We start from the raw sequence: 14,606 nt of genomic DNA, 5'->3' as shown, positions 1-14,606 counted from the left end.
GGTCCTGGTTCAGGCCTAGTTCCTCAGAGGTCCCAGACTCACAACTAGACCCACAGGAGTCCTGTCTCAGGTCTACTCTCTTGAAGGGCCCAGACTCATGCCTGGATTCACAGAAGTCTCTGGATCCTGCCTACACCCTCATAGGTCCAAGACTCATGCCTGGACCCACAGAGGTCTCTGGCTCAGGCCCACACCCTCAGCAGTTGTTTCCCTGTATCTGCTCCTGTGGAGCTCACTGACCTAGGTCTGCTCTGGGCTACGTCCCTGGACTGATCCTGTTTCTGTAAACGTCCCCAGTCTGGATTGGTTCCCACTCACGTGGAGTTTGCTGCCTCAGGCCTGCTCCGGGCTATGTTGCAGACCCAGTCCTGCTTCCACAAATGTCCCTGGTCTGGATTTGCTCCTGCTCCCACGGAGCTTGCAGTCTCAGGCCTGCTCCAGCCTAGGTCACAGGCTTAATCCTGCTCTTGTGGAATTTACTGCCTCAGGTCTGCTCTGGCCTAGGCTCTTGGCTCAGTCCTGTTCCTGTGGAGTTTACTGCCGCAGGCCTCCAGCATCAGTTATTACACAATGTTGCCACCTTCAGCAGTGATCAGCTGTTTTGAACTCCCATATGTGCAGTGAACTAAGTGAAATCTTCACATAGAAAAAGCATCATGTTAAGTGAAAGCTCCATGTATGATCTTATAATTTCAGAGGTAGCTTCAGCTCTTTAAACTCCTAGTTACTATATAAAAATACTAGAGCTTGTGTGTTCTCATTATGTTTAAAACTTGCTGTCCTAGGCACAGCAGAGACTCGTCTTGACCCTTCAGTCATCCGACTTGGGTATCGTTGTAGGATCCAGAGTATGCCCAAGGACCTCAGGAACCATGCCGAAGCCACACAGCGAAGCAGGGACTGCCTTCATTCAAACCCAGCAGCTGCATGCAGCCATGGCTGACACCTTCTTGGAACAAATGTGCCTCCTGGACATTGACTCCACACCCATCATGCCCCGCAACACTGGCATCATTTGTACCATTGGTTCTGCTTCCCGGTCTGTGGAGATGCTGAAGGAGATGATCTGATGGAGGAAGGTCATTGGCTAATAAAGAAACTGCCTTGGCCCGTCTGATAGGGCAGAATTTAGATAGGTGGAGTAAACAGAATAGAATGCTGGGAGGAAGAGGAAGTGAGCTCAGACTCGACAGCTCTGCTCTCTGGAGCAGACGCCATGCTCCCCTCTCCCCGGCAGACGCGATAAAACTCCGACCCAGGATGGATGTAGGCTAGAATCTTCCCGGTAAGCGCTCCTTGGGGTGCTACACACATGAATAGAAATGGGCCAAGCAGTATTTAAAAGAATACAGTTTGTGTGTTGTTATTTCTGGTGTAAAGCTAGCCATGCAGGAGCCGGGCAGGACGAAAAGCAGGCCCGCAGCTCCCCACTATAGATGGCGCCCAGACATGGGGCACTGAATCTACAGAAAGCTTGGCACTTGGGAGGCAGAGGCAGGCGGATCTCTGTGAGTTCAAGACCAGCCTGGTCTACAAGAGCTAGTACCAGGAAAGGCTCCAAAACCACAGAGAAACCCTGTCTCGAAAAACCAAAAAAAAAAAAAAAAAAAAAAAAAAAAAAAAAAGAAAGCTTGGGAAAGAATAGAGTAAAGCATGTTTTCTTGGTAGCAACAATTTCTCGGGTCTGCTCTGCTTGCTAGAGGCAAGCAAGTGCTCTCATCTAAGAGAGGCTTCCTGACTCAGCTTCAGCTGCAAAACCCTGCAGCTCATTAAGAGGTCCTGCCACAAAACACTTAAATGGTATTGATAAAAGCTGACTGAATGCTTGTTTGTTTTCGGCCGTAGCAAAAAAAAAAAAAAAAAAAAAAAAAAAAAAAAAAAAAAAAAAAAGTTGTGCTGTTTTAAAATGCTGGCGTTCTGGTCCATCCTGCCACAGAGAGAGGACTTGATTGTTGTCTGTGGACGTAATGCTGCAGTTTGCTTGTTGGCAAAGACCTTGAAACGCCACAGAGTTGTGATGATAAACATGGCTACAGCGGGTACCTCCGCCACGAGGCTGGAAAGCTAAGGAATGTGCTGGATCTAGCTGGCAAAGCCACGGTTTTAATCCTACCCATATTGCTCAGTAATTTAAAGGCTCGTGGTGGTCAGAAAAAGAGAGAGATACAGTAAAGAGAGATTCAAAGACAAAGAAAACTTTAAATGATTTACAGTGTGTTTAAAAAATATATGCAGGCGGAAAGATAAAGTTCTTAAAAGTAAAAAAACAAAAATAAGGAAGAGAGTAATTGGGTGTGGTAGTACACACCTTTAATCCCAACACTTTGGAGGCAGAGGGAGATTGACCTCTGTGACTTCAAGGTGTGGTAGCACACAACCGCTAATCCCAATGCCTGGGAGGCAGAGACAGACGGACCTCTGAGAGTTCAAGGACAGCCTGGTCTAAAGAGTTATTCCAGGACGAAGATATACAGAAAATATAAAATAAAAGTAAAAGTAAACGAAATAGAGGTTAAAATAAAGCCGCAGAAAGATGGAAAATACAATGAGAATCTTGATACTGTATGCTATTATGTTCTGTTTGAATTGTTTGAATGCTGAGGAAGGAGCAACAGATGCTAAAAGATATTTGTTTATAAATGCTGCTGAACTAATCCAAGATAGATATTTTCAAAATACCTTGACTTTAAAATTTGGATATAAGGACATGATGCTTTGGAAAGGAGTTTCTTCTTTTGTTTTCACAGAGGATGAGATCCTGTGTATTGCTTCTATTCCAATATGGTATGGTGGACCACGCCCTCCTGAAGGGTTGCTGTGAATACCTTCAAAAAATTACTTCACTCAACTGCTGACTGAGATAAATCTAGCACACAGGTTATACCATGAAAGACCTAAATAACAGCGCCCCCATTCAGCAGGAAGCAGTTTGGAGAGAAATAACTGTGCCCATGTTCCCATATATTGTTTATAAATGTTCTTTTACATTTAAAGGGGGAGATGATATAGATGTGAATAATTTGCATTGATATGAATCTTCGTTTACTGATATTAATTTAAGGTCAATTTTATTATATGTGTATGTATTTCTGATATTGATTAAGGTATTGTGATTGTGTAGTTCGCTTAAAAATGTAATGTATATAGGTTGTTAATTAATTATCAATAATAGTCAAGCTTGTAATCATGTTAGATTTTCTAGATGTACATAGATATATTTTAGATAGGCATTCTTCATATCTTTCAAAGATTATAAAATAGGGCATTTTAAGTGTTTTAATAACTTAGGGTTTTTCATAACAATGAGACACGTCTGCTCCTGGCAGCACCAATCTACTTTCAGAAGAAGATGGGCATCAAAGAGGATCCTTATGGAGTTTGATAGCCATTTGGGCAAGAAACTGCTCTTGCCTGGACTATTGTATAAACTGGACATAGAGAACCCGCAGAGAGAGGACTACTGAACTTGCGTAAAGGTGAGATGATCTTTCGGGGTTCCTGATTCATGAAGGAGTCTGCAAGACATTCTGCAGGACATAGCAGATAGTGACTGAACTGACTTTGAAATTTCCTGCTTCATGGAAATGTGTGCTGGAAACTATAGGCCTTTAGGCCGAAGATGGATGCCCCAACGGTACAGAGAAACTTTGGGTGACTGTCAAGGCAGCGAGATGTCTCTGTCATTTCTAGAGTTTAGAAGTTGCTTATTTCTTGTTTGCTTAGGTAATATTATATCCTTCTGGAGTCTTTGATAGAGTTGAAGAATAGATAGATAGTTATAGTTTTCTTTAGTTATGATAAAGATAAAATAGATGTAAATATTGTAACTGTAATTCTTACTTGATAACTGTTTTGCTATATGTAATTTTGCTATGTTAGAGCCTTTCCTTTTTGTTTAAACAGAAAAAGGGGAAATGATGGAGGAAGGTCATTGGCTAATAAAGAAACTGCCTTAGCCGGGCGGTGGTGGCGCACGCCTTTAATCCCAGCACTTGGGAGGCAGAGGCAGGCGGATCTCTGGGAGTTCGAGACCAGCCTGGTCTACAAGAGCTAGTTCCAGGACAGGCTCCAAAAACCACAGAGAAACCCTGTCTCGAAAAACCAAAAAAAAAAAAAAAAAAAAAAGAAACTGCCTTGGCCCATCTGATAGGGCAGAATTTAGATAGGTGGAGTAAACAGAATAGAATGCTGGGAGGAAGAGGAAGTGAGCTCAGACTCGACAGCTCTGCTCTCTGGAGCAGACGCCATGCTCCCCTCTCCCCGGCAGACGCGATAAAGCTCCGACCCAGGATGGACGTAGGCTAGAATCTTCCCGGTAAGCGCTCCTTGGGGTGCTACACACATGAATAGAAATGGGCCAAGCAGTATTTAAAAGAATACAGTTTGTGTGTCGTTATTTCTGGTGTAAAGCTAGCCATGCAGGAGCCGGGCAGGACGAAAAGCAGGCCTGCAGCTCCCCACTACAATGATCAAGTTGGGAATGAATGTGGCTCATCTCAATTTCTCTCATGGAACTCATGAGTACCATGCGGAAACTATCAAGAACGTGTGTGCAGCCACAGAAAGCTTCACTTCTGATCCCATTCTTTACCGGCCTGTGGCTGTGGCTCTGGACACAAAGGGGCCTGAGATCCGGACTGGACTCATCAAAGGGAGCGGCACTGCAGAAGTGGAGCTGAAGAAAGGAGCTACCCTGAAGATCACCCTGGACAATGCCTACATGGAGAAGTGTGACGAGAACACTCTGTGGCTGGACTATAAGAACATCTGCAAGGTGGTGGACGTGGGCAGCAAGATCTAGGTAGATGATGGGCTCATTTCACTGCAGGTGAAGGAGAAAGGTGATGATTTCCTGGTGACAGAGATGGAGAATGGTGGTTCCTTGGGCAGCAAGAAGGGGGTGAACCTCCCCGGAGCCGCTGTGACCTCCCTGCTGTGTCAGAAAAGGACATCCAGGATCTGAAGTTTGGGGTGGAGCAGGATGTAGACATGGTGTTTGCGCCTTTCATCCGCAAGGCAGCTGATGTGCATGAGGTTAGGAAGGTCCTGGGAGAGAAGGGCAAGAACATCAAGATCATCAGCAAAATCGAGAACCACGAAGGCGTCCGCAGGTTTGATGAGATTTTGGAGACCAGTGATGGGATCATGGTGGCTCGTGGCGACTTGGGCATTGAGATTCTTGCAGAGAAGGTCTTCCTGGCTCAGAGAAGGTCTTCCTGGCTCAGAGATGATGATTGGACGATGCAACCGAGCTGGGAAGCCAGTCATTCATCTGCGCCACACAGATGCTGGAGAGCATGATCAAGAAGCCCTGCCCCACCCGTGCTGAGGGCAGTGATGTGGCCAGTGCGGTCCTAGATGGAGCAGACTGCATCATGCTGTCAGGAGAGAACGCCAAAGAGGACTACCCTCTGGAGGCCGTTTGCATGAAGCACCTGATTGCCTGTGAGGCAGAGGCTGCCATCTACCACCTGCAGTTATTCGAGGAACTCCGCCATCTGGCCCCTATTACCAGGGACCCCACAGAAGCTGCTGCCGTGGGTGCTGTGGAGGCCTCTTTCAAGTGCTGCAGTGGGGCCATTATCGTGCTCACCAAGTCTGGCAGGAGTGCTTACCAAGTGGCCAGGTACCGACCGCCTGCGACCATCATTGCTATGACGCGCAATCCCCAGACAGCTCGCCAGGCTCATTTGTACCGTGGCATCTTCCCTGTGCTGTGTAAGGATACAGTACAGGACGCCTGGGCTGAGGATGTAGACCTCCATGTGAATGGATGTTGGCAAGGCCCGAGGCTTCTTTAAGAAGGGAGATGTGGTCATTGTGCTGAATGGGTGGCGCCCTGACTCTGCCTTCACCAACACCATGCGTGTAGTGCCTGTGCCTTGATGGCCCTCTGGAGCCCCTCTTCTACTCCTGTCCCATCCCCTCCCCCATCACATCCATTAGGCCAGCAACGCTTGTAGTGCTCACTCTGGGCCAGAGTGTGGCGCTGGTGGGCTGGGACACCCGGGAAAATTACTGTCGCTGAAACATGGAATAGAGCCCTACACAAGCCAGGGGTGACAGAGGAATGCAGAATTGGAAACCCTCTGGCTTTATCACAAAGGGGCAGCAACATCTCTTGTGTAATTTGCTCCTGTAGAAAGTTGCTCAGAGAACTCCCAGCACTGGCCTGGAGTCAGGAGACAGCAAGAATAGGGGCTTAAGGCATGGGGCCCTGGTTCCTGTGTAGATAATAACCTCTGGCCCCCAGGCCGGACTTTCTTCCCCAAGAGCTTTGGCCTCTCCCGCTGCTCGTGCGCACTTCTCAGCTGTCACTGCAGTCACACCCTGCACTCTCCACCTCCATTCTACTGTGCAGCATCTCCAGGCCTGTTGCTATAGTGCCCACCTGAGTGTCAATAAACAGCAGCTGAAGCAAAAAAATAAAAAATAAAAAAACTTGCTGTCCTAAGCAGTTATAAATTAAATGTCATCATATCTTCTATAGTTTTAATCCCTCCCTCCCCTATTTCCCTGATTCCTTTGACTCCCCTCCCCCAATTTGCTTGCTAATTTGGATCTTGTGGTCCTGCTCTTTTGAGAATTAAGCTTTTAGTTAAATGGTGGGTTGAATTTCCAGAATTATAAGGCAATAGAAAAAAATCTAAATTTATGTTCCTGCCTTCTAGGTCATCAAGATTAATTGTTGGACTGTTACTGGGTTGGGAAAAGCAATGTTACTCTTTGACACCTTCTTGGAAACTAGATATAAAAATAATATTCTGGCAGGGCTGATTTGGAGCTGAGATGACAAAAGTCTGATTGTTTTCTCATTACATTAAAACAAAGTGTCTCTCTGTCAAACTGGCCTGAAACTCACCATGCATAAACTCACATGTCCTTGAACTTGTAGTAACCCTCTTGGCTCACCTTCCCAAATGGATAAGATTATATGTGTGAGCCACCACATCTGATAATTTTTACTCTTAATTGTGAATTTTTCTGTTTCACACTAAAGAAATATTTCGAAAACAACACAGAGTATGTCAATGTGTGTAAATTCAAGATACTCATATCTGTAATATCATTTTCCTAGATTACTAGATTCAGCTGAATTTTGGATAATGTCATTCTATTTACCTTTCAATCTTACAAAGAATTCTCATCATACAACCTTTTGCTTTTTGGGGAGGATTAAAGGGTATTGTGAGAATGTTTAAAAAAATTGTAAATAAGAGTTCCAAATTACTGTACTGTTTTATTTTACACTTTTTTTCAGGTCAGTAAGTACCAATCCTACCTATATGATTTAACTAATTGATGCTCTTTGCTCCCTCCTTCTTTTTGCTTCTCTTTTTAATATTTCCAGCTTACCCTTTCCCAAAAGAGGGAAGCTTCCTGTTTATCTCCTCTACTCATAGCTTTCCAGTTTAGTCATTGTAAAATAGGGAAATGTGAGTGAAATATCAGGGTGTTCATGAGGTACCAAACAGATTAATTTTTGATAAGAACAATGTGTCTTGTCCTAGCCTCATGGGAAAGAGAACAGGGACAAGTATTTGCCTTTTCTCAAAAGACAAAGTGCACTTATCCTGTCTCATATCTTCATGCCTTCCTCACTTCTCACCAGATTTAAGAACTTGTGTTTTCATAAACATCTCCTTATCACTCCCAGTCCTACCTGTGAATTTATGGTGCAGGTCTTAGTAAGCCAATTTCAAATTTAGTTTATTTGTTACATATTGTTGTTCCTGTAACAAAATTACCTTAAAGGAAGAAAGGTTTGTTTTGATTCACACTGTGAGGTGCAGTCTACTAACATATTTGAGGCAGTGGGTCACACTGTTTCTACACTTAGAGAGCAAAGAGTGGTGAATACCTATGCTTAGCTTCCTTTCTCCTTTTCATTCAGTCCAGCAATCCTGCTGATAGGATTGTGACTGCCATGGATTGTGTGTGTCTGCCCACCTCAGTTAATGCAGCCTAGAAATTTCTTCACAGACATTCCTAGTTGTTTGTCTCCTAGAAGTTTCCATATCCTATCAAGTCGGAAATATTAGCTATCACATTTGGACTATTCTTTTCTGATTGATTTTAATGTTCTTATTTTGTTTCTCTTTAATTCTTTTTCAGTAAACACCTTTATTTTGTTTCTCTTTAATTCTTGATTTTAATCCTTTCCTTTTAAGCTCTGTAAAAGGATTTTTAACATGTACCCATAACATACCAGCACAGTTAGTTGCCACCACCTTGATTTTCCTTGGGAAGGCTTAATTAAGAAATTAGAGTTAAGAGAAACCTAGGCCAAAGTAGGACTAAGGCAACAAACTCCACCTTGGGCTGGAGCAGGATTGAGGCAACAAATTCCACAGGACTGAGACCAGATACCTAAGCCAGAGTGGGCCTGAGGAAGCAAGCTTAATGGGAGGAGGAGCCAGGAGCCAATCCACTCCAGGGACACTGTCAGACCAAGACTGAACCAGCAATTTAGTCCAGAGACAGCGAAATCTGCCAGAACAAGTACAGGGGAGTAACCACTGAGCAAGTGAGCCAAGCCACAGATTGCTGAGTGTCTGGATGTGAATCTGGGACCTTCAAGGGAGTAAACATAAGCAAGGACCACTGTGGGTTTGGGCCTGCGTCTAGGACCTCCAAGGAACTAGGCCTAAGCCAGGTCCTTTGTGGTTCCAGGCACATACAAGCCTGGGAACTCTGAGGCAGGAGATCAGAGCCAGAGACATTTGCAGGACCAACTTCAAGACAGGAACTTCTGAAGGAGAAGATCCAGACCAGGATTTACAGAAAGCAGTCATACTGGTAGCCTAGGCCAAAGTAGGCCTGAGACAGCAAACTCTGAGGGAGCAGAGCAAAGCACAAGAGCGCTGAGCTAGTTCCAGGAACACAGAGTAACCAACAGGGTAACTAGAACTGTGGCACTGACTGTACCATGAAGAGCAACCATCTGAGATCTGGATTCACTGACACCTAGAAGATTAATCAACAGAATCTCAGACAGCCCCAACCACATCTATTAGAGGAAGAGATGAGTAGAAAAAGTAAGATCACATGCTACACCACAAAGGGAAACACAGCACCAGTAAAACCTAAATACCCTACAACAGCAAGACCTGAAAAACCAAATATGGATGAACCAGAAGAAAATTACCTAAAAAATAACTTCAAGACAATGTTTGAAACTCTTAAAGAGAAAATGAGAAATTCCCTTAAAGAAATGGAGAAAAAGACAAACAAAAAATTGGAAGACATCAGCAAATCCCTTAAAGAAAAACAAAAATAAGCAATCAAACATATGAAAGAAATTATTCAATACTTGAAAACTGAAAAAGAGGAAATAAAGAAAACACAAGCCAGGGGAATTGTAGAAACAGAAATCATGAGAAAAAGATCAAGAACCACAAATGCAAGCATGAACAGCAGAATACAAGAGATAAAAGAGAGAATCTCAAGTGCTGAAGATACAACAGAGGAAATAAACTCATCAGTTAAAGAAAACATTAAATCTAACAAAAGCTTAACCCAAAATATCCAGGAAATATGAGATACTGTGAAAAGGCCAAATCTAAAAATAATAGGTATCGAAGAAGGAGAAGTTCAACTCAAAAGCACAGAAAACATATTTAACAAAATCACAGAAGAAAATTTTCCCAACCTAAAGAAAGATATGTCTATGAAGATACAAAAAGCTTACAGAACACAAAATAGACTAGATCAAAATAAAAGTTCTCTCGCCACATAATAATCAAAATATTAAAAATACAGAGTAAATAAAGAATATTAAGAGCTGCAAAGGAAAAAGGCCAAGTAACATATAAAGGTAGACCTATCAGAATTACACCTGACTTCTCATTAGAGACTATGAAAGCCAGAGGGTTGTGGTCAAGAATTATGCACACATTGAGAGAGCACATGCCAGCCCAGACTACTATACCCAGCAAAACTAATGTACATGGGAAGTAAAAAAATAGAAGATATCCTGAGTAAATTGGGACCATGGGGACCATGGGAGAGGGTAAAAGGGTAGAGGAGAGGCAGGTGGGAGCAGAGAAAAATGTAGAGCTCAATAAAATCAATTAAAAAGTAAAAAAATAACAGATGCTAAACTGTGAAAAATAATTATCCTGGTATTCAAAACTTAGGGAAACAATAAAAAAAAAATCAGACTCTACAGAGGAGAATATGTCAGTGATTAATGGGACTTCTGAATTCAGGCAAATTATTGGGGAAATCCAAAGTTACCATAACATAGTATTGAAAATATTTTAAAAAGAAAAATATATGTCCCATTGTGGCTATCTCTTATATTATTATCAGGAAAGTAGGTAAGCTAAGCAATAGAAGTAGTTGACAATTTTATTTTTATTTGGTTTTCTTTAGTACACTGTATTTTCTATAGACAAAGCACTTTCTAGAACATAGAGAAACTAATTGCCTCATCTGATACCAACTACTGTGTGATACTGAATGACCAGAATAGGAATAATGCTCACATGAAAAATCTCCAAAGTCTATGTCACAAAATAGGATTATAAATGAGAGTATAGAGCTAAAGAAAAATTTTCATGGAATAATTTTTAAACTAGACATTGATTAAAGAATGTGTTATTTTAGTGACCATACTAAAAAAAAAATACTTTTAATTATAAGGAGATGCCACAAGGTCTTTAGTGCTCTTATTTTTGACATACTAGATTTATTTAGTTTAGGATTTTTGTTGATCTTCTAATTGGGGCTCCAGCTTAGTAAAACCAAAAGTAATTTTTTGGGGGGAACACACAACTATTTAATTATAATTTTTACTTGATTTAACAAACATTATATTTTCTTTTCTTAATATAACTAATAACTTAAAAGGAAATTAGAAAGTAGGGAAAAATAAAATCTAAAATGATTACAGCAATTGCTTGATAATGTGTTCCTCTTTATATTCTTTCTCTCCCTCCCTCACCCTTCTCTCCTTCCCCCTCAACATAAATATACATACATACACACAAATACACAAATGCAACATACATCCCATTTAAGGGCAACATAGATCACAACCCTTTATCCCTAACTATTTTGCTGTTTTTTGATAGTAGATGATCATCCAATCCTTCACCCATATTGTAATTTTACTGGATAACAGTTCAAGCATGATAATATTTATGTGTTCCTCTTTACTCTGTAGTCTCTGAAGGGGCTCTAGCATGACAAAGAGGGCTCTAACAAGCATTGCCCTTCCCCCATTCACTCTTCCTAGTTAAAAAAGCCTTAGATTACTTTCCTAAAACTAGATCTCAAGGTCTATTCACTTATTTGGCCACTTCCTCCTCCTGAGGCTGACTACCAAGGTCCAACTATCAAAGCATTAAAGTCCAGTACACTAATTAACACGTCCAATCAAAATTGACCAACTACCCTAACAAGGGGTTTTCCCTTTTCCCCTTAAGAACTTCCACTTGTGTCCTCTATCCAGAATCTGTCCTTTGTCCCTCCAGGGCACCTCTCCTTTGTTCCTTTTCCCCTAATTACTTGTCCTCTATCTCCTGTCTTTGCCTCTTATTCCCTGTCTTTTGTCCTCCTGTAGCAAATAAATCTCCTTTGTGCTGAGAACTAGGTAAAAAGAAAGAAAAGAAAGGAATAAAATGAGATGAGAGAGAGGCAGGGAGTTGAGTGAAGGGGAAGGGAGAAGAGGAAAGAGTATTGAAGACCCCAGTCCTTGTTTGGCTTCAAAAGCAGAAGAGAAGTCCTGGAGGGAAATAGAAGTAAATTAAGAGGAAAAAGTGGAGCTCAAGGCAACAAGTCACTGCCACATATTGGACTAAAAGAAGAGCATAGATTTCAGTCTTAGTCAGTAACAGTCAGTCTTGTGCCCAGTTTCTAATAGTTGAACTAGAAATGATTCACCTTCTTTGTCAAGAAAAGAATATTCTTGGAGCCAAGGTGGCATGTCCTGGATTCTCTCCAGAACCATGGAAGGAACTTAGCTTTAAAAAGATTGCTTTGGATACAAGAAATCAGAATATCTGATTACAGGGCCCACAGGTCATTTTTGTTAATGTCCCTGGATGATCCCACAAAAAAAAAAATCATTTGCAGTATATGAATCATGCTGACAGAGAGGTTGAAATAAAGATAATTATTAATTGTACTAAGATTCAAATAAATAATGTGATTCTTATTGCTGTAAGAAGGGTAAAGGAATAAATTTATAAAAATTTTTAAAAATTAAAAATTAATATTCTAAATTAATTGTCCACTCTTTCTATTTCCTTGTCTAGCTCACAACAATATACTATAGTGGCAATTATGTATTATTGAGATATTAACTCAACATCTTTGCTTACTAAGATCACATCGAGCAGGGCTGGAGCTCTGAGCACTGTATGCTCTTCTAGAGAAAGATCTCCAGACTAATTAGAATGTCAACATATCAAGCACAAAACCATTTGGATTAATTCTATTCTTACTTAATTTTTTATTAATTCTCAGAATCTCGAATTAAAATCTGTAGGTGACTCAAAATGAAGGTAGATAGCAAAGAACAATCCAAATGGAAAAGAAAAAAGGAATGAAAAAAAAAAAAAACCATAGAACCGTGGGCCAGAGGCTATGGAGTTAACTAGCAACAGCTATCAGATAAAAAGAACAAAGGCTTAGAAAATGGACAGTGACATGTTCATTCAAGCTGATGCACTTTTTTTTTATTGAAAAAAATTTCCGCCTCCTTTCCGCCTCCCATTTCCCTCCTCCTCCCCCCATTCCTCTCCCTTTCCCTCTCCAGTCCAAAGAACAGTCAGGGTTCCCTGCCCTGTGGGAAGTCCAAGGTCCTCCCCCCTCCATCCAGGTCTAGGAAGGTGAGCATCCAAACTGGCTAGACTCGCACAAAGCCAGTACATGCAGTAGGATCAAAACCCAGTGCCATTGTCCTTGGCTTCTCATCAGCCCTCTTTGTCCGCCATGATCAAATAATCCGGTTTTATCCCATGCTTTTTCAGTCCCATTCCAGGTGACCTTGAGTGAGCTCCCAATAGATCAGCCCCACTGTTTCAGTGGGTGGGTGCACCCCTCGCGGTCCTGACTTCCTTGCTCATGTTCTCCCTCCTTCTGCTCCTCATTTGGACCTTGGGAGCTCAGTCCAGTGCTCCAATGTGGGTCTCTGTCTCTATCTCCAACCATCGCCAAATGAAGGTTCTATAGTGATATGCAAGATATTCATCAGTATGGCTATAGAATAGGGTCATTTCAGGTTCCCTCTCCTCAGCTGCCCAAGGAACTAACTGGGGACATCGTCCTGGACACCTGGGAGCCCCTCTAGAGTCAAGTCTCTTGCCAACCCTAAGAAGGCTCCCTTAATTATAATATATACTTTAAAATGCTAAATAATCCAATTGAAAAATGGGGCACTGAACTGAACAGAGAATTCTCAACAGAAAAGTTCAAATGGCCAAAAGACATTTAAGGTCATGCTCAACCTCCTTAGTGATCAGAGAAATGTAAATCAAAACAACTTTAAGATACCATCTTACACCTGTCAGAATGGCTAAAATCAAAAACACCAATGATAGCCTTTGCTGGAGAGGATATGGAGTAAGGGGTACACTTATCCATTGCTGGTGGGAATGCAAACTTGTGCAACCACTTTGGAAAACAGTGTGGCGGTTTCTCAGGAATTTTGGGATCAACCTACCCCAGGACCCAGCAATATCACTCTTGGGAATAAACCCAAGAGATGCCCTATGATATTGCAAAAGTATTTGTTCAACTATGTTCATAGCAGCATTATTTGTAATAGCCAGAACCTGGAAACAACCTAGATGCCCTTCAAAGGAAGAATGGATGAAGAAAGTGTGGAATATATACATATTAGAGTACTACTCAGCGGTAAAAACAATGACATCTTGAATTTTGCATGCAGATGGATGGAAATAGAAAACTCTATCCTGAGTGAGGTAAACCAGACCCAAAAAGATGAACATGGGATGTACTCACTCATAATTGGTTTTTAGCCATAAATAAAGGACATTGAGCCTATAATTTGTGATCCTAGAGAAGCTAAATAAGAAGGTGAATCCAAAGAAAAGCATATAGTCATCCTCCTGGATATTGGAAGTAGACAAGATTGCCAGGCAAAAATTGGGAACTTGGGGGTGGGGGGGATGGGAGTAAAGAGAAATGGGGAGAGAAAAGTGAGAAGGGGAGGATGTGGGGAGCTTGGAGGAATGGGGTGGTTAGGATAAAGGAAGGGTGGATATGGGAGCAGGGAAGTATATATCCTAATTAAGGGAGCTGATGCACTTTTTAAAAACTAAAAATAAAAAAGAGTATTTTGAAAGTGGATTATGTTGTGACTACAATTTTTTAGATAGGATGGCAAAAAATAAAATAAATTATGTGTTTGACAAGTGATGTAACTATAAACCAACATCATGTTTTTATGTAGTTAGGAAAACATAAACTTCCTTCTAACTCAGAGAGAGAAAAGCCAAAATCTTAATAACAGAAATTCAAGTCAGTGAGGAGGCAGCAAGTTTTTCTCACAACCTCACTGGGACTAACCTTTTGATGGTTAGATAGGCCCAGCCACTGCTTCTGGTCATATTCTGTGCCTCCTTGTCCAGCAT

General features: G+C 41.7%; 1 protein-coding gene and 1 pseudogene across 1 annotated transcript in view; one reads left to right on the top strand and one right to left on the bottom strand.

The window, feature by feature from the left end:
- The window catches only part of Gucy1a2 (guanylate cyclase 1 soluble subunit alpha 2), a 387,804-nt gene that overhangs the window by 303,618 nt on the left and 69,580 nt on the right, over positions 1-14,606 (bottom strand). The window lies entirely within an intron of this gene.
- Positions 861-5,886, top strand: LOC130873878 (pyruvate kinase PKM-like; annotated as a pseudogene).

The sequence above is a fragment of the Chionomys nivalis genome, chromosome 4, assembly GCF_950005125.1.
Source record: "Chionomys nivalis chromosome 4, mChiNiv1.1, whole genome shotgun sequence".
NCBI classification, from domain to species: domain Eukaryota; kingdom Metazoa; phylum Chordata; class Mammalia; order Rodentia; family Cricetidae; genus Chionomys; species Chionomys nivalis.
This window is presented reverse-complemented; position numbering and strand designations above follow the sequence as displayed.